At 34.9% G+C, this 24,685-nt stretch overlaps 1 long non-coding RNA gene and 1 pseudogene across 13 annotated transcripts in view; one reads left to right on the top strand and one right to left on the bottom strand.

Annotated features, from left to right (window-relative positions):
• Positions 1-24,685, bottom strand: part of LOC141502231 (uncharacterized) — a 481,284-nt gene that overhangs the window by 94,849 nt on the left and 361,750 nt on the right. Inside the window, exon 8 of one of the 13 annotated variants that reach the window (XR_012472459.1) lies at positions 20,386-20,501. The exons of the other annotated variants lie outside the window; for them this stretch is intronic. This is a non-coding gene — a long non-coding RNA (uncharacterized LOC141502231). The remainder of the gene's footprint in view (positions 1-20,385; positions 20,502-24,685) is intronic. 13 annotated transcript variants of the gene reach the window in all.
• LOC141502230 (ezrin pseudogene) lies at positions 8,905-10,811 on the top strand (annotated as a pseudogene).

Below are 24,685 nucleotides of genomic sequence, written 5' to 3' on the forward strand. Positions count from 1 at the left end.
TTAAAAAATGTAAGTAGTGCTGCACCTAGAATACAGGAATGGGGATTAAAAAATGGATGTTTATTCTCAATTTATCCCTTAAATTGCTATATGGCCTATAGCAAGGTGCACCTCTTTTACTGTACCTGCAAATTGGAGATAACAACTACCCACTACCTAACTCAGAAAGGTGTTATAAGATTAGATTTTAAAAAGTAAAATCGTCAAAAACTACTTTGGGGTTCCCATAAATATAAGACTGCACTTGTATTGAAATACCAGCACTCTCTTCAAAGGACTGAAAGGACACATTGCTTAGAACCATAAATGACAGCAAAGAAGAGAGGTATCCACAGCATCACAGCCATTCTTGCTCCCAGGTTAATATTCAAGATTATGCATAAAATTTCCTTTCCTGTCGTATAACAAAAAGGCATACAACAGAGAATTAAAATTCCTATGTTATCTGATGAAACAGTACCAATTGAAGAAACAAAAAGGGGAAGAGGAACTTTTTTTTAAATGTCATATTTCAAAGAGATAAAATCTCACAGCCAATATCCAAAACTGGCATTTTTACTTGAGGGGTGAAATCCCTATACCTACAAGAAGACATTTGAATATCAACAGTACACAGCCATGTTTTCTTAGCCTTACAAATCCTAGACTAAAAAGGACTTGTGCCTAAAAGAGGCAAATAAATTATCCTAATTAACATGAACTTAAAGAAATGTGAGGCACAAATAATAAAACTTTCAGGTCACCAAGCTGTGTTAAGTTCAAAGACCCAAACATCTTCTACTATACAGTCCCTTAACAACAAATTACACAAGTGGAATGACAAAGATTTTGGATTTGGGATCACAAGACAAGAATATGTATCCTGACTTTCTCATTTCCTTGGGGGAAGTCCTTTCACCATTTTGAAACCTCCCTTAGTTCCTATAAAAAGAGACAATAATAATACTTATTTCTACCTATTCCATGGGGTTATTGTGAAGGCCAAATAATAAAAATATATTTTGAAAATTATAAGAACTATTAGCTGCTAATAGACAGGAATACTAATGAAATTTATGGCCAATTCAGTAACAATTCTGGGTCCTGAAAATTGTAAAATTGTGAAATTGTGTAGTTAGGATGATGGAAAGCATCATGATGTGATAAAAAAAAAAACAGAAGAGGAATGAGACTCAGAAGTTCTTAATTTTAGTCCTTGAGCAACATGACCTTAAGAAGGTCACTTCACTTTTCTGGCCCTTAACTTTTTCAATTGTGAAATGAATGGTGAGAAGATAAGATATAAGCTCTAAGGTCCTTTCTAATCTCTAAAATATTTCAATTTATGAATCTATGCCTCTTTCATCTCATAGACTTTTCTACCTCCAAAAAATAAACAACAATAAAATAAATGATAAACAGAAATAAAAGATTTCAATTTTTGATATGCTAGGGAAGAAATCATAGATGAAACTCATTCTAAATAAATTCCTTGCATTGTTGGCACTTAGGACTAAAACTAACAGAAATGTTACCAAGATAAGAAATATCAGAAGACAGTCTTACCATTATCTATTTTTCTCTGCTATTATCTCATTCCTATGGCATCAGCTAGTATGCAGAACAGATTGGAAGGTCATACACAGAGCATGGTTATCAATAGATCACTGTCAGATTTAGGAAGGTGTAACAAGTGGTGAACTGCAGGGGTTGGAGCAGGGCCCAGCATTGGGTAACATTTTCATCATGACCCGGGTGATGGAACAAAAGAAACACTCATTAAATTTCCTGAATACATCAAGTACCGTTGCATTTTCGATAAGGGCAATATTTTGGATGATCCAATCAAAATTCAAAGTTATCAATTATCTGAGTAAATTGAAAAAGGATCAGAAATAAAGAGAATAAAACTCAATAAAGTAAGTGTAGGTTACCTAGGGAGCAAAAGCTAAAGTTTAAAAGTCAAGATCATGGAATATGAGATTTAGACAGGACTTCAGTAATTATTTGCCTGGACAAGAATCACTTCTACAAGATACCTAACAAATGCTCACCTAACCTTTGTCTCAAGATCTCTAGTGAGGAGGTTTCGTGAAAGAAACTAAAGCTATAATGTGCTTCAGAGTTAAATAACCACATATGTAAAAATGCTTGTGTTATTTCCTTCTGAATTTAAAGAAATAGATATATTTGCCTGTGTTCTTCCCTATTTCAAATTGAAGATAACCAACTGAAGTAACATATACTTTTATAATAATAATAACTATAGCAAACATTTATATAAAGCTTGTTATAGGCCAGGTGCTGTCTTAAGAACTTAACAATTATTATCATATTTGATTTTCATAACTCCCTGGGTTGTAGATACCATTATTATTCCATTTTTAAAGGTGAGGAAACAAAGGTGAACAGAGATTAAGTGACTTGCTCTGGAGTCATAAGAGTAATAAATACTTAAGGCTATATTGCAACTCAGGTCTTCCTAACTCTAAGCCTACCCAGCTATCTAGTCACTCTATTTATTTGCCTAACAAGTGCACTCACTCTTTTTTTTAGGTTTTTTGCAAGGTAATTGGGGTTAAGTGGCTAACACAAGGCCACACAAACTAGGTAATTATTAAATGTCTGAGGCTGGATTTGAACTCAGGTCCTCCTGACTCCAGGGCCAGTGCTCTATCCACTGCACCACCTAGTCACCCTAGTGCCCTCACTCTTGTTCTCTCTCTCTCTCAATAGACATATAGAGACAAATCTAGATTGAGATAGTGAGATAGATATGTACACTAGATATGTATATATATGTATATATGTGTGTATGTACACATACAAAATACTATCCTCCTCCCTCTTTTTTTTTCAGTTTATTTTATTATCTTCTCTCATTAGACTGTGAGCTCCTTGAATGTAAGAACTGTTTTGTCTTTCTTTGTATCCCTATCACTTAGGAAAATGTCTGATCCAGAGTAGGCACTTGCAATAAATGGTTGGTTGTTTTGTTGGTTCTTTTCCTTCCTTAATGAAGAAGACTAAAACGACACCACTATGTTAGAGGCAAGTTACAGTATGTCTGACTGTGATTGATCAGACCAATATGAGCTCAGAATACTCCACCACAGCTTGGGCACAAATAGTCCTTGTGAACACCTGGTGTAGGAATAAATATTTATTGATTGCAAGATTGATGGTGAGAGAATTCAAAGAAAAAAAATTAAGTTTCCACCATCAAAGAGTTTAAACTCTTCTGGGTGGATACAATGGATGCAAGGGTTAGTAAATCAAAATGCAGTTGCATATACAAAGAAATTTCAGGGGATGAAGAAGACTAATGGGTGAATCATGAAAATTTCAAACTTGACCTGAGTCTAGAAGGGAGTTAGCTATTCCAAGAGGCAGAGGTGAGGGAATGAGAAGGCATTTTAGATGTGGGGGACAGATTATGTAAAGGCAAGTAAGTAGGAGATGGAATATTGTACACTGGCAGCTAACTTTATGCTGGCCAGTTTGGCTAAAACAACAGCATTCATGAGAGAAAGTAACATGAAACATCTGCAAAGAAAGGTTAGAGCCAGATTGTGAAAGCCTTTATATATCCAATGTAGGAGATTATCTTTTATCTGAGAACCTACAGTGAAAAACTTAAAGCAATGCCTTTCAACTTGGGATTCATGGACCTCCAAGTGGTCTGTTGATAAATTTCAGGAGGTCTAAATTTGAATTCTTCCTTCTAGAGACATGCATGTGTTTGTAAGCACCAGGGAAGGAACCAATGGATACAGATCCAATGGATACAGATAAGTTGAAGTTTGGAGAGAACAGAGTGAGCAGTCTCCTGGAGGAGAGAGGATGGAATGGGATCACTTGTGCATTAGAAAGTGATAGAAGGATTCAGGGAGTTCTGAGTTCAAGATCTGTTTCACCAGTTTGCATAACCTTGGACAGATCACAAAACATCTCTGTTTCTCAATTTCCTTACATGTAAAATAGATAATAATAGCACCCATTTCCCAGGGTTGAGGTACATGTGAGGGATTTGACTTGGCAAGAAGAAGGGTCACTTGTTCATATATAACATATACATATACATATATATATATATATATAATGCGTATGAAGTGGATGATTGAAGAAGACTTTTAAGTGATATGAGATAAGGAGGAGATAATGAGAAAGCTATTTTCAGAGGGTCTCAATTTTATCAGTGAAATAGGAGGTGATGTATTCAACTGAGAGGGCTGCCAAGATTAAAAAATTTGGAATAAATACGGGGATGAATGGTATTGTATATTGATTAGGAAAATATAAAATATTATTTGACTGTTGTGAGGGAACAGGTGAGATCATGTAACAAAATCTTTTACTGAATCCAGTCAGTATGATTATATAACTTTCTCCATCTCCTTTCAGAAGCCTATGAATATGTTTGAGGATAAAGGATAGCATATAGTTGAATTGTTTCACCAAGGCATCGAGATAGGGGAGAGAAGACAGTTTCAGTAATGTGGGGGTGCAACTTGAGAAAGAATTGAGGGGCTGGGCATTGGAGTCTAAGGAGAAATAATATGATTAGGAGTCATAAGGCAGAGGAAAGGATTTAAATGATAGAAAATTGTGAATAATTTCAGAGTTCATGAATATGAGAAATGGAAATATCAATATGTCTGTTAAAGTCTTCCAATATGATAATTGGAGGTGTAGAGGAAAGAGGCTGTGAGCTAGGCACTGAACTCTTTAAGGAAAGAGACTATCTACGAAGTTAATAGATAACACACATCAGGATCTGAATTGATTGATAAATTTTGCAAGAAATATTTGTGATATGGTTTCATTTTCCAATAGTAATAGTCATGTGTATGCATATATTCAAACTAGACTGACTCAGAGTATCTGACCTTGACCAAATGAATCTGAATTGAGCTAGTTTCCCCACATTTAGTTGTTCTTTCAGTTTCATGAAGAATCTCATTCTATAATACATTTGTTTTACTAGTCATTTTGTTGGGTTTTTAATTCTGTGTGTGTGTGTGTGTGTGTGTGTGTGTGTGTGTGTGTGTGTGTGTTTTAATACTTCGTGGAAATATGTGAAAGTTGGTTTTGGTTTTTTTTTAAGTTGGTTTTTTTTTTGCAAGGCAATGGGGTAAAGTTAAGTGTCTGAGGCCGGATTTGAACTCAGGTACTCCTGACTCCAGGGTTGGTGCTCTATCCACTACGCCACCTAGCCACCCCAAAAGTTGTTCTTCAGTGATTGTTAGAGATACTTTGGCAGGTGTTGCTAGGGGCACATCAAGTGTTTCAAGGATCATTCAAGATCACGGTAAATCAGGATTAGTTGCACTTAACCACAAAACAAAGTATAATCAAAAACAAAAACACAAAAGGACAAAAAAACTGTCAGTAAACAATAAAAAAACATTTTTCTCCAGTATTTCATACTCCAGTTTTTTAGTGTCTTGCTCATGACAAAAAAATTTTCTTCACATCAAATTATCAACTATTTTCTTTTAAATCATCCCCATCTGTTCTTAAAACTTCATGATGCCATACTACACTATTGAGAAATCAACAGCAATCATTCTCGTTGACAATTCCTTCTGAAGGCATGTTTTTCTGGGGATTAATTATGCAATTTTGCAGCAACATTTTGTTAGGCATTTTCTGGTCCTTTTTTGTTTGTTTTCTTCATAATCAATTTAGAGACCATTTCACTGTCCTTATGTATGCCCTATCTCTAATATGGGCAATACGTAATTTTAATTCCCTTGATTTATCAGCAGAGGATGGTTGCACTGATGTCTTTCAAGTGTCTGTGAATTTCATTGGGAAGACTATGTAGTGTTCTGTAGTTTCCTGCAAACAGCACAATGTTCTCTGTGAACTTAAGTGTTTGGAGAAACTTGTCATGGTTTGAGAATACCTCCTCAGTTTGGACTTCTATAGGATCTCTTCCATGACACTGATGAATTACTTAGGTGAGCATATATTTCCCTGTTTTATGGCCCCCATTACGTTTATACTCATCAGATTGTTGAACAAAGTTTGATTGCATGTTTACATAACTCCTACAAAACAAAATCAAACCAAAGTAAGACAACACTCACTGGCTAGCATTTGCCTGATGGTTGAGTAAATTATCTATTACATAAGGCAAAAAGATAAACCAAGGAAGAAATGTAAGAAAAAGTTGGTCTAAGAGTTTAACCTGCTTAATAAAGTTCAGTAGCTCCCTATTACCTTTTGGATAAGATATTTATTCCTCTTCCTGGCACTTAAAGCATTTCATTATCTGCTTCTAACCACTTTTTCTAGGTTGATAAAACATTATTTGTCCCTTCAGATATAACAGTTTAGACAAAGTTGTGTTCTTTTTGTATTTCACAAATGACATTTCATCTACCGAGGTAGGCACCATGGGTAGCTGTCTCTTTCATAGTTACATGGGAACATACTAATTACCAGAACAACAATTATTTCTAGTATAGCCTATACCTGCCTTTTACTATACTTCATGGCTAATATTAGGGCAAGAGTTTACAGAGGTTTGTCTCTATCAGCTTAGCTGATCAATCCTTACTAGTATCTTACTAGTAACAAGCAAACATTGGTTTATGTGATTTGCAAATGACTGTTTTTTGGTCATTTCAAGTTTGGGTGGGTAAGTAACAATATAACAAAAGAAAATTGCTGATCGTGTTGATAAGGATATCAAACATTATCCAAGAGAAAATGACAACTCAGAAATGATTTGGTACTCCTTGAAATTTTAGAGCTGGGGTGGGTATGTGAATGTGTGTATAGTTTTTTCTTCAAACAACCTTGTCTGGAAAACAAGATAAAACAAAAACTAAAGATTTACATTCTATTTTACCATACTAATAATTAACATTTATATGACACTCTAAGGTTTTCAAACTTCTTTTTTTTTTAACTCAAATTATCCTAACAATAATACTGTCAGATGGGTACTTCAGATATTATTAAACCCAATTTACAGATGAGGAAACTGAAGCTTAGAAAGATTAAGCAACTTAATATCCTGGCTCTGCCAATGACTACCTGTGTGACCTTGGTCATATCATTTGCCTTCTTTGGATCTCAGAGGCTGGACTAGATGACATTTTATAGTTCTTTCAAACTCTGAATCTATGATACTAACATCCTGGATGATGTGAATTCGTTGAAGAATTTTCTTCACTGGAAATTTCCTATACCATTGAAACCACAAATGAAGCACAAAAATATAATAAATAAATAAATAACATTCTTAATACTTATTTAAAAAGGTATAGGAACTAGAACTCTCATTTCTCTGACACAGGTAACTGTCAGATGAGAAAATTTCCTTCTGACAACTTCTTTGAATGTGATTATATTTATTTGAAAGAGTGGTCAATGACACTCCAAGAGATTAAATATAGCCACTATGTGCCATAAGCAGAACTTGAAGTCAAGGCTTTTGGGCTCATGATCTTCTATGTCATTTAATAAGTACTTCTTTAAAAACCTGGAAAGATTTATCATAAACTGATGCAAAGAAAAGTGAGCAAAAGCAGAACATTGTAGATAGTAATAGCAACTTTGTACAATGATCAACCATAAATAACAGTTATTCCCAGCAATACAATGATCCAAGAAAATTTCAAAGATCTCATGAGAAAAAAATGTTATTTGCATATAGAAATAGAATTCATGGATTTTGAACACAGATTGAAGCATACTAATTTCATTTTATCTTGTATGTGCTTTTTTATTCTTCTCATAAAACATTTTATACAATTACATATATAATATGCAATTTTTTAAATTACTTATTATATTAGGGATTTGATAAAGGAGAAAGGAAAAATTTGGAATTCAGCATTTTTATATAAATATTAAAATTTTAAGAAAAAAATTAAAATTAGAAGAAAAATACTGTTTAGAAAAAAAGAAATGTTTCCTTACATTGAGACTTGACTTTTCACCATTTGTATGTGTCTTATTTTGCCAGAAATAACACCTATTTTTTCAATATCTTAAATATGGAGGAATTACCTGTGACATAGCAGAGGTTCAGGATGTTTTGTTTTGATTGATTAGGCGACTCAAATTTTACTTATTTTAAAATATTACAATACTAGGTTTAGCTTAGACTGGACCTGTCAAGCACAGGCTATGATAAAAAATGTAAAGAAAATCAGATTAAAATGTAATTGAGAAATATCAAAATGCATAAAAATAGGAAACTTCTGGCCAAAACAATGGAGAGAAGCAAGGAACTTTGTTAAGTTTTCCTGAGTCTCCCTCAGGAATGACATCAATCAAGCCTCTTACGGATTCTGGATAGAACCTACATAAGAACAAAGTGGAACATCTTTCAGAAAGGTCTGTCATGAGGGTCTGTGTGTGTGTGTGTGTGTGTGTGTGTGTGTATGCACCTAGGGCAGAGAGCAGAGATCCAGTGCACCAGTGGTAGGGCAAGGTGGGGACTAAACTGAGATCTTCAGCTATGGGGGTGGAAGCTTACAATTCAGGCTGCACTGCAGAAGGATTCAAAATGTCCAGCTCAGGTGCCCAGGACCCCCTTTAGTTGGTGTAGCTGGTCTGTACAGCCTGACCAGTGCAAAACCCTGGCCTTCCCAATAAGGAAGCCTGGGTGTTCTGGTACAAACATCCCAGAGACAGCCCTGGGTGCTCTCATCTTTATCAGTGTCCCAAGGAGCGGGTGGCTGACATACCCAGCACTGAAGGTCCAGAAAGAGAGTCTCTAATGTTCCTAACATCAATGGTCCCTCATCAGTAAGCAAGTTTCTAGGGTTCTCAACACCCAAAGTCTGCAGCAAGCCTACCCCTTCCCCAACATTAGAACCGTGGGATTGGCTTGAGTAACAAATCCAAGAATGAATACAAAAGGTTAGAGAAAAGCAGGGGCTATTGAAAGTTACTCTGGGAGGAGCTCTGTCCCTGGCACTGACCGCGGCGCTGAGGGCCCCGGCCAGAGCGCGCACTCCTCGGAAAGAAGAGAGCTCTTTGCATGAAAGCTTTGTTTGGAGGAATATTAAGGAACACATCAGGAACCGAAAATGCCGAAACCAATCAATGACCGTGTTACTACTATGGACGCAGAGCTGGAGTTTGCAATCCAGCCTAACACAACTGGAAAGCAACTCTTTGACCAGGTGGTTAAAACCATTGGCCTTCGAGAAGTGTGGTACTTTGGCCTCCAATACGTGGATAATAAAGGATTTCCAACCTGGATGAAACTTGATAAAAAGGTTTCTGCTCAAGAAGTCAAGAAGGAGAGTCCCCTCCAATTCAAGTTCCGGGCCAAATTCTACCCAGAGGATGTTCCTGAGGAACTGATCCAGGACATTACCCAGAAGCTTTTCTTCCTACAAGTGAAAGATGGGATCCTCAGTGATGAAATCTACTGCCCTCCTGAGATCGCAGTGCTCCTTGGGTCCTGTGCTGTACAAGCTAAGTTTGGCGATTATAATAAAGAGACACACAAGACTGGATACCTCAGCTCTGAACGTTTGATCCCTCAAAGAGTAATGGACCAACACAAACTCTCCAGAGAGCAGTGGGAGGATCGGATCCAGGTGTGGCATGCTGAGCACCGTGGGATGCTGAAGGATCATGCTATGCTGGAATATTTGAAGATTGCTCAGGACTTGGAGATGTATGGCATTAATTATTTTGAGATAAAAAACAAAAAAGGAACAGACCTTTGGCTTGGAGTGGATGCCCTTGGGCTGAATATTTATGAAAAAGATGATAAATTAACCCCAAAGATTGGATTCCCTTGGAGTGAAATCAGAAACATCTCTTTCAATGACAAAAAGTTTGTCATTAAACCCATTGACAAGAAGGCACCTGATTTTGTATTTTATGCACCTCCTCTGCGGATTAATAAGAGGATCCTTCAGCTTTGCATGGGGAACCATGAACTGTACATGTGCCATCGGAAACCAGACACCATTGAGGTTCAGCAGATGAAACCCCAAGCTCGGGAGGAGAAACACCAGAAGCAACTGGAGAGGCAGCAATTGGAAACTGAAAAGAAGAGAAGAGAGAGATTGTAGAACGAGAAAAGGAGCAGATGTTGCGAGAGAAGGAGGAGCTGATGCAGAGGCTTCAGGACTATGAACAGAAGACCAAGAAAGCAGAAAAGGAGCTCTCTGATCAGATCCAGAAAGCCATTCAGCTGGAAGAAGAGAGGAAACGAGCCCAGGAAGAGGCTGAGCGCCTTCAGGCTGACCGTGTGGCTGCTCTCCGGGCCAAAGAACTGGAGAAACAAGCTGTGGATCAGATAAAGAGCCAAGAGCAGCTGGCTGCTGAACTTGCTGAATACACAGCCAAGATTGCTCTCCTTGAAGAAGCAAGGAGGCGTAAAGAGGATGAGGTTGAAGAATGGCAGCTCCGGGCCAGGGAAGCCCAAGACGATCTTGTCAAGACCAAGGAAGAGGTTCACCTGGTGATGACCGCCCCTCCACCGCCACCACCTCTGGTGTATGAGCCTGTGAATTACCACGTTCATGAAAACTTGCAGGATGAAGGAACCGAATACAGTGGCTACAGTGCTGAGTTCTCCAGTGAGGGCATCATGGATGACCGAAACGAAGAGAAGCATATCACTGAGGCCGAGAAGAACGAGCGTGTTGCAGAGACAGCTGCAGACGTTGACAAACGAGCTGTCCCAAGCCAGGGATGAGAATAAGAGGACCCACAACGATATCATCCACAACGAGAAAATGAGACAAGGACGCAACAAGTACAAGACTCTGAGGCAGATTCGACAGGGAAATACAAAGCAGAGAATTGATGAGTTTGAAGCAATGTAAAATTGTACTAAGCAGCTAATAGGGCAGGACTACGGGAAAAGGCAGATCTGAACACATCGACTTTTCTAAGGGGGGGGCCTGTATAACAAGGAAACCATGTATATGTTTTAGTATTCTATAAATCTAGAAACTCCCTACTATATTCCAACTTCTCTGATGCAGGGATATTCTGGGGGGGCTGGGAGGTGGTGGGGTTGGAGGGATGCCTAGGGGATTCCCTTTTTGTATCCTAGTGCCAAATAGGCCAGCAACAGGATTGATTTAGGTAAGAACAATCGCCTATAAAGTGATAGAGGGGTACATAACCCTTCGTGCAATGGATGTGATGCATCATGAGTATGTAATTAAAGAAAACCACATTGTGGCCATTCACAGTGCCATATCTTGATTCTCTTTTCTCTCTCTCTCTCTCTCTCTCTCTCTCTCTCTCTCTCTCTCTCTCCCTCCCTCCCTCCCTCCCTCCCTCCCTCTCTCCCTCTCTCTCTCTCTCTCTCTCTCTCTCTCATCATTCAAAAAAATTAACCTAAGAAGTGCCTGATTCACTTTTCATTTTTCGTAAGATCTATTCATGTTTCTAAAGTGCTCATTTTGAAATATTGGTCTTAAAACAAAACAACAAAAGGAACTTCCCATCCTCCTCCCTCCTTCCTCAAAATGGTCTATTTTTCTCCTTTAGATAACTCAATATAGTTAAAAAAGCATTCCTGCAGTGATCACTCAGAAGGAATAATAATAGGAACACATTGATACCTTATTTTGCATGAAAGTTAGGTTTACCTTGAGTTTCTATACACCTGATGTGCTCTACTCTGGCTTAATTAATGATCAGCTATAGAATGTAGTATTTATATATAAATAAATGTAAGTGATAATAAATGTGGGTTGTAACATTAGTTTTAAAAAGGGAAAGTTTTGTTCTGTATATTTTGTTACCTTTTACAGAATAATAAAGAAATTAAACATGAAAGTTACTCTGGACATAAGGATAGGCAGAACACTAACTCAGAAAAGGTGGGCAGTAGAGATGCTACATGTGAATCTTTGAAGGAGAATATGAATTGATACCCAATCCAGAAAGATTTCTTAGAGGAACTCAGAAAGAATTTTAAAAATCAAATGGAAAATTTTGGAAGAGGAATGCAAGAAAAAATTAACATCTTGCAACAAAAGTGACAGAAGAAAATAAATGCTTTAAAAGTACAATTGGGCAATTGGAAAAAGATAACATTTCCTTTAAAGATAGAACTGATAAAATGGAAAAGATATAAAAGCTAAGTGAAGAAAATACCTCCTTGAAAAATAGGCTGATACTAGTGAAATCTAATGACTACATGAGGGACCAAGAATCTGCTAAAAATTCAAAAAAAGAAAAAATTGAAGAAAATGTAAAATACTTCATTGATAAAAAAAATGTCCTGGAAAATAGATCCAGAAGAGATAATTTAAGAATCCCTGGGCTATCTGAAAGCCATGATCAAAAAAAAAGAACTTGGATAGTATTCTTCTGGAAACCATCAAGGAGAACTACCCTGATATCCTTGAACAGAGGGCAAAATAGTCTTTAAAAGAATTCACTGATCACCTCCTGAAAGGGATCCCAAAATAAAAACATCAAGGAATATTGTAGCCAAACTCCAGAATTATCAGATCAAGGAGAAAATCCTGCAAGCAACCAGAAAGAAGCAATTCAAATACTGATGACTCATCAAGATTACACAGGAAATCAACATTAAAGGATCGAAGGGCCTTGAATGATATTCCAGAGGGCAAGTGAACTTGGATTACAACCAAGAATCAACTTTCCAGCAAAATTAAGCATCCTTTTTCAGGGGAGAAGATGGATATTTAATAAAACAGGTGACCTTCAAAGTTTCCTGATAAAAAGACCAGAGCTGAAGAGAAAATTTGATTTTCAGAGAGGAGACTCAAGAGATACATGAAAAGGTATTGAGAAAAGAAAAAGCCTATTACTCAATATGATTAAACTGGCATCCCTACTTGGGAGGAAGATTCTCATAAATCTTGAGAATTGTTATTCTATTAGAGGCTGACATGGACATAAGTTGATTTTGATGGAATAATTAAAAAGATTAAGACATTATTAGAGGTGGGATTATGATGAGATGGGAGGAAGTAGGAAGCAGAATGAGGGAAATTACATCATGTTAAGAGATGTAAAGGACCTACTGAAAGAGAGAGAAAGAAGGGAAGATGTAAGAACTGCTTGAATCTTTCATCAAATTGGCTCAACGATGAAATAACATATACCCTCAGTTGGGTCTAGAAATTTATCTTATTTTATCTTTCAAGAAGGGGAATGGGGAAAGGGAAGGAAAGACAAATAGAAGGGAAGGAAAGAAGGAAGAAAGAAAAAGGGATGGTGACTGATAGGGGAACAGATGGGGGGAAGTGGTATTTAGAAGCAAAGCATTAGTGAGAAGAGATAGGGTGAAAGGAGGGAAAAAATATAAAAGAAGGGGAAAGAGCATGGAGGATAATGCTTAGAAATTATAATTGTGAATGTGAATGAGATTAACTCTTCCATAAAACAGAAGTGGATAGCAGAGTGGATTAAAAAACCAGAATCCTACAACATGCTGGTTACAAGAAACACATTTGAAGCATAGAGATGCACACACAGTATAAAGGAATAGAATATATTATGCTTCAACTGAAGTGAAAAAAGCAAAGCTAGAAATCTTATTTCAGATGAAGCAATTGCAAAAAATAGATCTCATTAAAAGAGATAAGGAAGGAAAATACAACCTAGTACCATAGACAATGAAGTAATTTCAATACTAAGCATATATGCACCAAGTATGCAAATTCTTAGAGGAGAAGCTAAATGAGTTACAGAAAGACATAGACAGCAAAACTTTACTGGTGGGGAACCTCAACCTCCCTCTCTCAGAAGTAGATAAATTTAATCATAAATTAACAAGAAGGAAATTAACAGGGTGAATAAAAAGTTAGGAAAGTTAGATACGATAGACCTCAGGAAAAAACTGAATGGGAATAGAAAAGAACATACCTTCTTCTCAATAGTACATGGCACCTACACAAAAATTAGGGTTAATTAATCCAATGCAGTAAGGGAAAAGATTTGAATGCATCCTTTTCAGATCAAGATGCAATAACAATTATGTGCAATAAAAAGTTATGGAGAGATTGATCTAAAATTAAAATGGAATTTTAAAGACTGAGAAGATAAAACAAAAAAGTCATAGAAATAATTAACAATTTCATCCAAGTCAATGACAATAAGGAGACAATGTACCAAAACTTGTGGGATATGGCCAAAGCAGTTATTAGGGGAAATAATATATTTCTAAATGCTTATATAAATAAAATAGAAAAAGAGATCAATGAATTTGGCATGCAACTAAAAAAGCTAGGGAAAAGGAACGGCTAGGTGGCGTAGTGGATAAAGCACTGGCCCTGGAGTCAGGAGTACCTGGGTTCAAATCCGGTCTCAGATACTTAATAATTACCCAGCTGTGTGGCCTTGGGCAAGCCACTTAACCCTGTTTGCCTTGCAAAAACCTAAAAAAAAAGCTAGGGGAAAGAAGAAATCAAAAATCCCAAATTAAATAGCAAATTAGAAATTCTGAAATTTAAAGAAATTAATAAAAATCCAAAGTTAAAAAAAACTATTGAACAAAAAAATAAAACTGAGTTGTTTTTTTAAAAATCCCAATAAGGGGGCAGCTAGGTGGCACAGTAGATGGAAAGCTTGCCCTGGAATCAGGAGGACCTGAGTTCAAATCCAGACTCAGACACTTAGTAATTACCTAGCCTTGTGACCTTGAGCAAATCACTTAACCCCATTGCCTTAAATTATTTTTTTAAAAACCAATAAAATAGACAAACATTTGGTTAATTTGGTTTAAAAAAATAAAGAAGAAAAACAAATTACAAGTATCAAAAATTAAAAAGATGAACTCACCACCAATGAAGGGGAAATTAAAATAATAATTTTGAACTATTTTGCCCATCTGTATGCCATTAAACTTGTCAAACTATGCGGAAATGGATGACTATTTATAAAAATATAAACTCCCCAGATTAAAAGAAGAGGAAATTAAATACTTAAATAACTCTATCTCAGAAAAAGAACTTGAACAAGGCATCAATGAACTCCTTAAAAAAATCCCCAAGGCCAGTGGAATTGTGAACTGATTCAAACTTTCTGGAGAGCAATTACCCAAAGGTTAATAACACTGCCCACAATGCCACTACTAGGTCATATCACAAAGAGATCACAAAAAAGGGGTAAAAATCCCACATGGACAAAAATATTCATAGCAGCTCTGTTCATAGTAGCAAAGAATTAGAAATTAAGAGGATGTCCATCAATTGGGTAATGACTGAACAAATTGTGGTATATTAATGTGATGGAACACTATTTTTCTATAAGATATCATGAGGGTTGGGATTTAAGAAAAGTCTGGAAAGGCTTGAAGTTGAATCAGATGAGCTGAACCAGGAAATCAATGAACATATTAACAGCAACAGGGAGAAAAATGTAAACTCTAAACCATGCAAAAATGATTGATGAAAATTACCACTGCATGTAGTTGGAAAAATAAACAAACAAAATATTTTTTAGAAAATACATAAAATTACAATAGAACTTAGGGTTAATATGTGGTTCCCTAAATCAGCATGCAGTCATTAGGCATCTTTATTCATAGTTTTGTGGGCTAAGACCTCTATTTGATTTTGACACTTCTGGCTTACTGTAGAAAAAATACTGTAGATAAAACTTAGGTAATTCAAAACTTTCTGGAATAATATTTAATCTTTCCCATTCTAAATTACAGAAAGCTTAAGAATCACAAGTAGTTTGAGGGGCCCTTGCAGAAATTTCAAAAAAGCCCTCAGAAGACTATACTATGGATCTTTTGACTTTTTGCTTTTCTGTATGAAACACAAAACAACAAAAATGGTGAGTGATTAAATTTATGAGAATCAAACCATTTAACATTCTTGCTTAGATGTCTAAGAGCATCTTTCCCATGCAGGTTTTGGATTCAACCACTTTCTTTGTACTTCAGAATGGCTTATCATTCAGGACATCCACAATGGCAGTGGAAGTCTTTACAGGATGAAATAAGTATGGTAGCAAACACCATCTCGAATATGTCAAAAACATACCAAGAAAGCTCCCTGATGTTTGAAAGTGCTGCCATGGGACTCCAGACTTCAAAGAGAATGGGTAATATAGCTTGATGGAAGACATTACACATGGTTACCAGTGTGACAGCAAAGGAGCAATTCAGATGTGAAAATTGTTCAGAGTCTCAGATAGCCCTATTTTCTTCACAGATAAATACAAGCAACCAAAAAATATAAATACATGAGTGAAGCACTATAAAATTAATCTGACAATTCAAAGTTAAAATCAGTATTCTGTGGTTTAAATTCGGTGATGTTAGATCTTACCCTGAGGCCTGGACCAGAGGCATCCAGAATCCAATGGTTGCAAGAATTAAATTTAAAATGCACACAATTACATGCTTCCCATGATGCTGTTATATGCTGATACCTGCACTTATTGCAAGGGGAACAGAAAGCACTTGTTTGCAAGAATTCATTTGTAATAAATACCTGCAGCCATTCAGTTTTACTTACCACCTGCAGTTAGATAGTTATGTCTCAGTAAACTAGGTCTTGTTTTTAAATAAACCATACTCTTTCCTGGGTCTCTAGAATACCTACTAAACAGGCTTTAAAAATTATAACCTTTATGTATAATACTATAGAAAGAATATTACTTCCTCATAAAACTATGAAAATAATTATATGTGGGTTGATTTTATTATGACTCATTCAATTCTTTTTAATAAATGCTTCTAAGAATGTATTGGAATAAATGTTTATTAAGTATTCAATAGGTACAAAATATTGTGTTATGTATTAAGGAAGATATAAAATTTAGACAGGATATGGCCCTTGCCCTCATAGAGATTATAGTTTAGTAGTATAGAATTAAAAGAACTATATTCTAGTTTTAGATTTTAAGTTAAATAGCTATATGATACAAAGTATGTTACTTCCATAATCTCTTTCTCATTTCCTCACAATTAGAGCTATCCAGAAGTAATGGGCTATATCTGAATATGGCGGATTTCTTCCCAACTCAGGGTAAAATCTCAAGCAAATGTTACTCCTCTTGTAAATGGGGCAAACTAGATGGTCTCTGAATTCATTTTCAATACTGAAATTCAGTGATGCTGAAAATTATGTGTATAAAGATAAAAGACAAAGTCATGATGGGAGTAAAGCTGCCCAGATGGAAGTACAAGAGTCCTCATTTACATTTGTCAGTACATTATTACTTGAACAGACCTTGGCACTGTGTGCAATGTGGACTGTAAAAACAATGTTGAATAATATAAATATGAAAAAGATATTCCCCCATTTCTTCATTTCTTTTACAATGAAACATGTCTCAACTGAAAACTCAGAACAATTTCTTTCACAATGAAATAGAATAAGAGCTTTCCAATTGAAGATCAAACAGAGATTTGAAACTCAGATCAAAGTCATTGATTATATTTCCTGTTGATTATTTTGTCCTCTTTTTCATTTTGTTTCTTTCACCCTTTTCCATATCTTTCACTTTCATGTTTTCTCTTTTCTTACATCTTACAGGTCTTCTAAGAAATACTATTCTTCTTAACTTTTTGTTAGACCACCTTCAATTTGTTGACACTAATTTTTTCCATAAATTTTCACTAAGATTATGTGATTCATTTTATTCCTTTCAGGCCTCATTGTTTTTCTCTGCTTCTTTTTGCTCTTGTCCTTGGAAAAGGATTGCCTTTTCGAGGGTGATGATGATGCAAAATGAAAGTGGCAGACTGTATCCTTGCAAATGAAAGTCAGTTTGAGATAATATTCATGGAAGTGAGTGTTCTCTAGGAAAATGTGATCTTCCTTCTTCATTTGTGGAAATGGAAAGTCTTCATTTTAATCAATGAAGTTCTCTCTGTATTTCAAAAAGTCAAATTTGCTTTTTTATTTCCTTTGGTCTGGACATGTATTTCATCACTGTCTGAGGGTAATAATCAATGTGGAAGCTTCCTCTACCAAATCAAACAGGGAACTTTTCTAAGTCTTTTTAGCCTAAGAGGCATAGATAAGCTAAGTGATTTGTCCTTGTTCATACAGCCAACATATATCATGGACAGGATCAAAACTTTCTGACTCAAAGCTAGCTCAATGACTATATCACACTGCTAAAGGGATAAGATAATAAAATGGACCAAAACTGAAAAGAAAAATATATTCCCTTAAAGTATATGTGCAAAGAAATAATATAAATACCATCACAAAACATTTTAATTTAATATTTTGTTTTCCTCAATTATGTGAAAATACTTTTTGTAAAAAAATAAATAGGCCTAAATAATTAGAGAAATATTCATTGTTCATTGCCAGGCTATGATATAGCAAAAATTATAGTACTACCTAAATTAATTAATTTATTTAATGCCAAACCAATCCAACTAATAAAGTATTATTTTAAAGAGCCAGAAAGAATGATAATAAAATCTAAAGAAAAAAAAGAAGACTCTCAAGGGAAATAAAAAATAGTAAACGAAAAGAAGCCTTTACAATACCAGATCTAAATCATTTAACAAATCAGGAATTGTCCAAACTACTTGGTACTAGTTAAAACACAGCTAGTCCAATAAGTGAAACACATTAGTTATACAAGATATAAAAGCAAACAAATATAGTCAACTACTGTTCAATAGACCCAAAGACCTACTACTAAAATAAGGATTTAGCAAAGTAACTAGGAAACTAGAAAACAGTCTGAACAGAAATTAGGTTTATACAAACATCTCAACACCACACTAAGATTAGTCCAAGATAAATATATGACTTAGATATGAGTTCACATAATAAACAAATTAGAGGAACATATACATTTAAACTGATTCTAAGTGACTCTAACAGTTCTCACTTATTTAATACCTTGTTAGCATTTTACTTTCCTCACAATGCTGTGAGAAAGGATTTGTGTTCCTTATTTTGCTTTGGAAAAAAAAAAACAAGTCCCTTAGAATTTAACTGATAGATCTAGCTAGTTGAAGTTGAATTTTGGTTTTCAAGTTCAATGAGTTTTGGCACATTGTCTCTTTATATGTCTAAATTCTGAGGAATTCTATCGAATCATTATTAATAGTTAAATATTCATGTTTATTTGAATTGTTTGCATTGAAAAACTGCTAGAGAGCAATGGTTTTTTGAAAGCTTTATTAATTAAATTGAGTATTTCAGGCTGTTTATGTTATTTCTATATGCTAGCAGTTCATATTTATAATATGGCAATTATGTCAATTTCTGAACATTTATATTCAAAGTAAATGGTGAATTAAATGCAAATAGAAATGGTAAAGCAAAATTAGGGTTAAAGAAAGACCATTTAGTCATAGGATCACAGTCCTGAAGTTAAAAGGACATTAAGGAACCTCTAAGGAGAGATATATTAGGAGGTAAGTAGGTACTATGAGAAAAAACTCTGGATCTGATATCTGAGCATTTAGATTAGAATTCCTGGTCTCCCATTTATTAACTGCAAATTGGCCAAGTCCTTTTTCCTCTCTAGGCTGTACATTCTACAATGTTTGTGGGGTTGAACAAAGGATGGATGGACTAGTGGTCTCTCAAGACCCTTCCAGATCCAATTATGCAAACCTAATTGAACTCTTTCATTTGACTGATAAGAAAACAGATCTGGAGAGATTAAATGCCTTGTCCAAGGTTACAGAGCAGGATCTGAATCCACATTCTCTGTGCTTTTCATAGACATCCTAATCTAACTCCCTTTACAATAAATGAGTCATTTTCACAACATTACTAATCAATGCTTTACTATAGAAAATGGAAAGGCTCAAGATCCTAGAGAAAGAAGTGACCCTGGGACTGAATGTTATGAAAGAAAACAGTAGTATCTGTTGCTTTTGTCCAGTCCCTAAAGAAACAGTGAAAAGAGTTATCTGACACTAAAATATTTTTATGTCAGATCAGTATACAACAGTTCTTGTTGCCCCTTAAAAAGAAATCCAAGAATCAAAGACTCTGATAAAACTAAAAAAGGACCTCAGAGGTCTTTTCAAACTCTTAATTTTAGAGGTAAGGAAATTGAGGTACTTCAAGGAAAAATGGATACCCATGTTCACATCAGAGACAAGACTACCCTTTCTGAAGATCAAGTAGACTAGAATCATTTTTTCCAGATCAACTTTCAAGGAATTACAATATAGTACTAGAGTCTTGCTACAGATAGAGCTGTCACTTTTTAAAATGTTTATGCCTTGCGGCTCTCATCGTGTTGAGATGTTAATACTGGAATGCCATAAAATGACATTACCACTCTTTGAGAAAGCATGGTAATATTTGGCACATCCTCATACCCACATCAAAATATATCACATGTTGGCCTTAATGTAGCAAAACTGAATCATGTCACAACTTTTTATAAGCACATTTATTGCACATAAATTACTTTTGTGATACTGGCACTTTCATTTCTAGAATGTAAGGTTGTCTCAGATGACTGAAATAAACTTACCAAATTGGTTTCAAGGGCAAGGCTTGACCTATGTATCTGGCACAACATCAAAGGCTTGTCATGAAAGCTGAGACCAAAGATGCTCTAATGACCTTCTTTGACATGCCATCATCATGCTAATAAACAAACAAATAAATAAATGAAACCATAAATAAATAAATAATTCCATCTTTCTCAGAAGCATTCCATGGAATTCTCTTGCAACTATGGACAGCATCTATTTTAAGGGATTACAAGTACTCATTGGTGTTCAAAGCATTGACCAATGAACTCTAATTATATTTAATGGTCACAAAATGACCACTATTTAAGGATTTTGGTGCCAAGTTACTAGATTTTGTTTTTTTACATATTTTATTTTATTTTTCCAATTTCATTCTATGGTAGTTTTTCAATATTCAGCCATTTTCAGATTTATGTTACACATTTTTTTCCCAACATCCCTTTCTTCCTCCCTGCCCTTGGTGGTGATGCAATGCTTTTAACATGCATACCTTTTGTTATCCAAATATATAAACATATTTTCTTTTTCAAGGGATGATTTTTTGCTCTGTGATTCCAAAACAATTCATCTTATATAGGCTAAATTTTTTTAAATGACTACAAATAGAATGTACACTTACATGCTCATTATTTCATTTAAAAGATCATTTATTTTGACACATTTTCCCAAAGTTACCAAAAGGGAAACAAAATTTGGATAAATGAAATTTGGGTATGAAGTAGAACAAGGGAATTTGATATAATTCAATAAGCATGTGCTTATTGTACAAGGCACCATGGCATATTTTAGGGACATGAAGGCAGATAGAAAATAATCCCTGCCCTCAAAAAGATTAGATTATATTCTGGAGAACCACATGTAAGCAGGTAATTAAATACAAAATACAAAAAAGTAAGTAAAAATAACATCTAAGTAGGAGAACACCAACAACTGCAGATATTATCAAGGAAATTTCCTGAAGGAGGTGGCATGAGTTAATAAGGCATGTCTAACTAATATGAAATTATATTCATTCTAAAGCTATAAAAGAGCCTTGGTGAAAGAAAAGGAGTAGTTATAATTGATTTCACCAATAGAGAAACAAGGGAACAGAAAAATGTCCTGAATGTCTTGTCACATAGATAAGACAGAGTGTTTTTTATATTTGAGATTTTTAAACTTCCTTTTGAATCTACTGCCATAAGTAATATGAAAGCATGTTATAATATTAACCATAGTCACAGAAACTACTCATATGCTTGCATTCACCTTTAAAAAGAAAGCCCTGGAATCTGTGGTTCCAAGTGTTGTCATTGTGGCCCTCTAAGTAATACCATGGAGTCAATAGGCTATTATTTTTATTATTATTATTATTATTATTATTATTATTATTATTATTGTTATCTGCATAGACCTGTTGCTTTGACTGACTATACATGACTTTAATAGGTCCACATTAGTGAAACATATTTTGTCCTTTGTGGAGTTTCCTTACAAAGATTCTTGTATTGCCAGGATTTACACTCTCAAACACCAATCTACAAGATTACATTTTTCAAACATTACCTGACATTTAGTTATATGACTCCCTGCTAAAATGGTTTAAATTCCACCATTAAGTCCTTTAAAAAAAGACTCCAAACAATCTGTAGCCTTCCTATAGCAACTGGCAATGAAAGGAAGAAGGAAGAGATGCTAAAAAGGGAAATACTAAATTGGTTTTAAGCAGCAACTCTGACATATAGGATGGCTACTTTTATCCTGCCCACTGGGGACAAAAAAAGAAAACCCTTTTGCCATTATCAATTATGAAATCCTTTTATGAAAACTGTGATTTTATAAAATCAAGTTACCCTCCAACTCATGGACTTTCTCCTATTGCATTCAGGGTAAATCACCTATACAGCACATTCCTGTCAAAAATGATAAAAGATAATTGAATTTTTTTGTGGGATATCCTTATCAATGGGGGTTGCCATTCTTTGACCGATGGAGTGTTACCAGAGAGGTCCATTAATTGATTTGTAAATAAATACAACAAAGTCTACCTTTCTTACCAGTTATTGATAAAAGTCATTTCTTTTTCACTGGCAAATACCCTTAATCTGCTTCAAAATAGTTTCCATCTCAAAAGCATTCAACTCAGCACCAGTTATTAAAGTATTTCCCTTGATGGAGCTACCATAGTTCTCTTGATATGACCACTGTAACTCTGTTCAAGCAGGTGCTTTATAAACCAATGTAAAATGTTCCTTAGGTCACAATTCTCATGCTTCAAAGCAAACCCTGTACAATAATATATAAAATAAAGTAAAATAAAATAAAATGAAATATTTAGGGACAAATGACTGTGTCAATTTTAAAAGAACAGTTGGATAAAGAAAAAGCTTTGCCAATGCCTGCATCTCATGTACTTTTAAACACATAGGCACACAGAGAGAGACTTTTGAGTCTTTGTTATTTTTTATTTTTATTTTTGCCAGAATGAATTGCAGTATTAAAAAGTCTATAATGGTGAAATGACTTACAATTTTATATAAGAGAAATGAAAGAGATGGGATATTTAAAAATAAATTTTACAATTTATATGAATAAATATCTAAGGTTTTTAAGTAAAAGAATTTTAACTATTATGAATACACAGTATGAAACACTTGCCATTCTTGCCACTCATTCATTATATATTTGAAAAAAAAACTGTAAGAGAATCACTGTTAAATACTAAATAAAAACAACTTAAATCCAAAGTCCTTGTTTATTTTTGAATTTTAGTCAAGAAAAAGGGCATGCCATGCCTAAGGCAGATTATAATTAGTGCAAATAAGTCAGCTTTTGTAAAGGCATTCACTCTTTTAAGTTATTTAACATCATAAGGGAAAACATTTACTTGATCCCAGGAACCCTATACACCAGCAGAACAGTCTTACCTATTGATGGTAATCACTTTCATGTAACCAGATATCCACAATTCACCAGTATACAAAATTCACTGAGACATCCTAGAGTGATTGTATGATGAAGACAATAGACCTCATAAGATATCAGTACTTCAAATATCAGTTCAAATATCATGCTTTCTTTTTATATTTCATGCATCCTGCCAGAATCAAATATTATGGCTTCAGATCTAGATTGTCATTCCTTGGGGTTCCCCCAAGGATGGAGTTTGGTCCAGGTATGTGCAAAGTGTTGTCAGAGAGTCTTTGATGAGTGGACTTAGACAGGCAATGATCTGAGATGTGTTTTAGCTCAGAAGATCTGGTCTGATATAGCAGTGTTGAGACCCCACCTTTTGGAATAGGCAGGAAACCCAGACAAGCAAGACATTGACAATATTAAATCCAGACAACAGCCCTAGGTACAATGGGTAAAAGGATTTTCACATTCGGTCATCAATAAGGAATTAGGATTCTGAGATTAATATATTTTCCACGACATCTTAAAGAAGGAAAAATGTATTTGTTGAAAGGAAAGAGTAAGGAATGACTTAAAGGAAAATCTTTTCTAAACCATTTTTAAAATAATTGCTTTTCATTCCTTTAAATCTATATTTTAACAAAGCATTGATAAACTTTAAAACTTGGTGTTTTTAAAATATGTGAAACTTCATCCGCATTGGATGTACATAAACCTTGGTTAAGAACTTTTCCCTCAAAATCATGGCACTATTCTTCTTCCAGATGGCTTACAAAATAATTTATAAATGACAAAAGTTCATTGGTTTTACAGCAGCTGTTCAGTTCGAGCTCTTTGGCCACCCACTTCCATAGAACTGAGAGCTTTCAATCAATTCTTGTCTCCCCCTGGACCTTCAAACAGCATCAGAACATGTGTCCAATATGTTCTCAGAAAGTAGCAGGCCAAATAAGAAGGATTAGAACAACAAGCGCATAACCCAGTGCCTTAGACATTACTTTTCCTAAAAAATTTAATCCTAAGCAAGCATCGAATAGTAAAGGGCTGAATTGCAAAAATTCTTCTATACTTGAATCACTTTCCTTCTTCATATATCATCCACAGCTGTTCTCCTGAACTATGTGGTGAGAAAGGTCTAATGCTTTCAAAAGCTTTATTTTTTAACAATTCATGGTCAATATTATGGTTACTTAAACCACTCAAAAATGCTCAAAGCAGCATCTTCCTCTTCCTCTTTTATGTCATATATGGTCAGCTTACTTGGCATCTGTACTTATACCAAGTTGTAATATAAACATTCTCCAAGGTTCTCTTATTTTCCTCTCCCTCTACATCTCCTCCCTTATTAGTAATATTATATTATCTCTGTTATTAATAAATAATAATGGCATATTTATATAT

Source organism: Macrotis lagotis, chromosome X (genome assembly GCF_037893015.1).
Source record: "Macrotis lagotis isolate mMagLag1 chromosome X, bilby.v1.9.chrom.fasta, whole genome shotgun sequence".
Classification (NCBI taxonomy): Eukaryota; Metazoa; Chordata; class Mammalia; order Peramelemorphia; family Peramelidae; genus Macrotis; species Macrotis lagotis.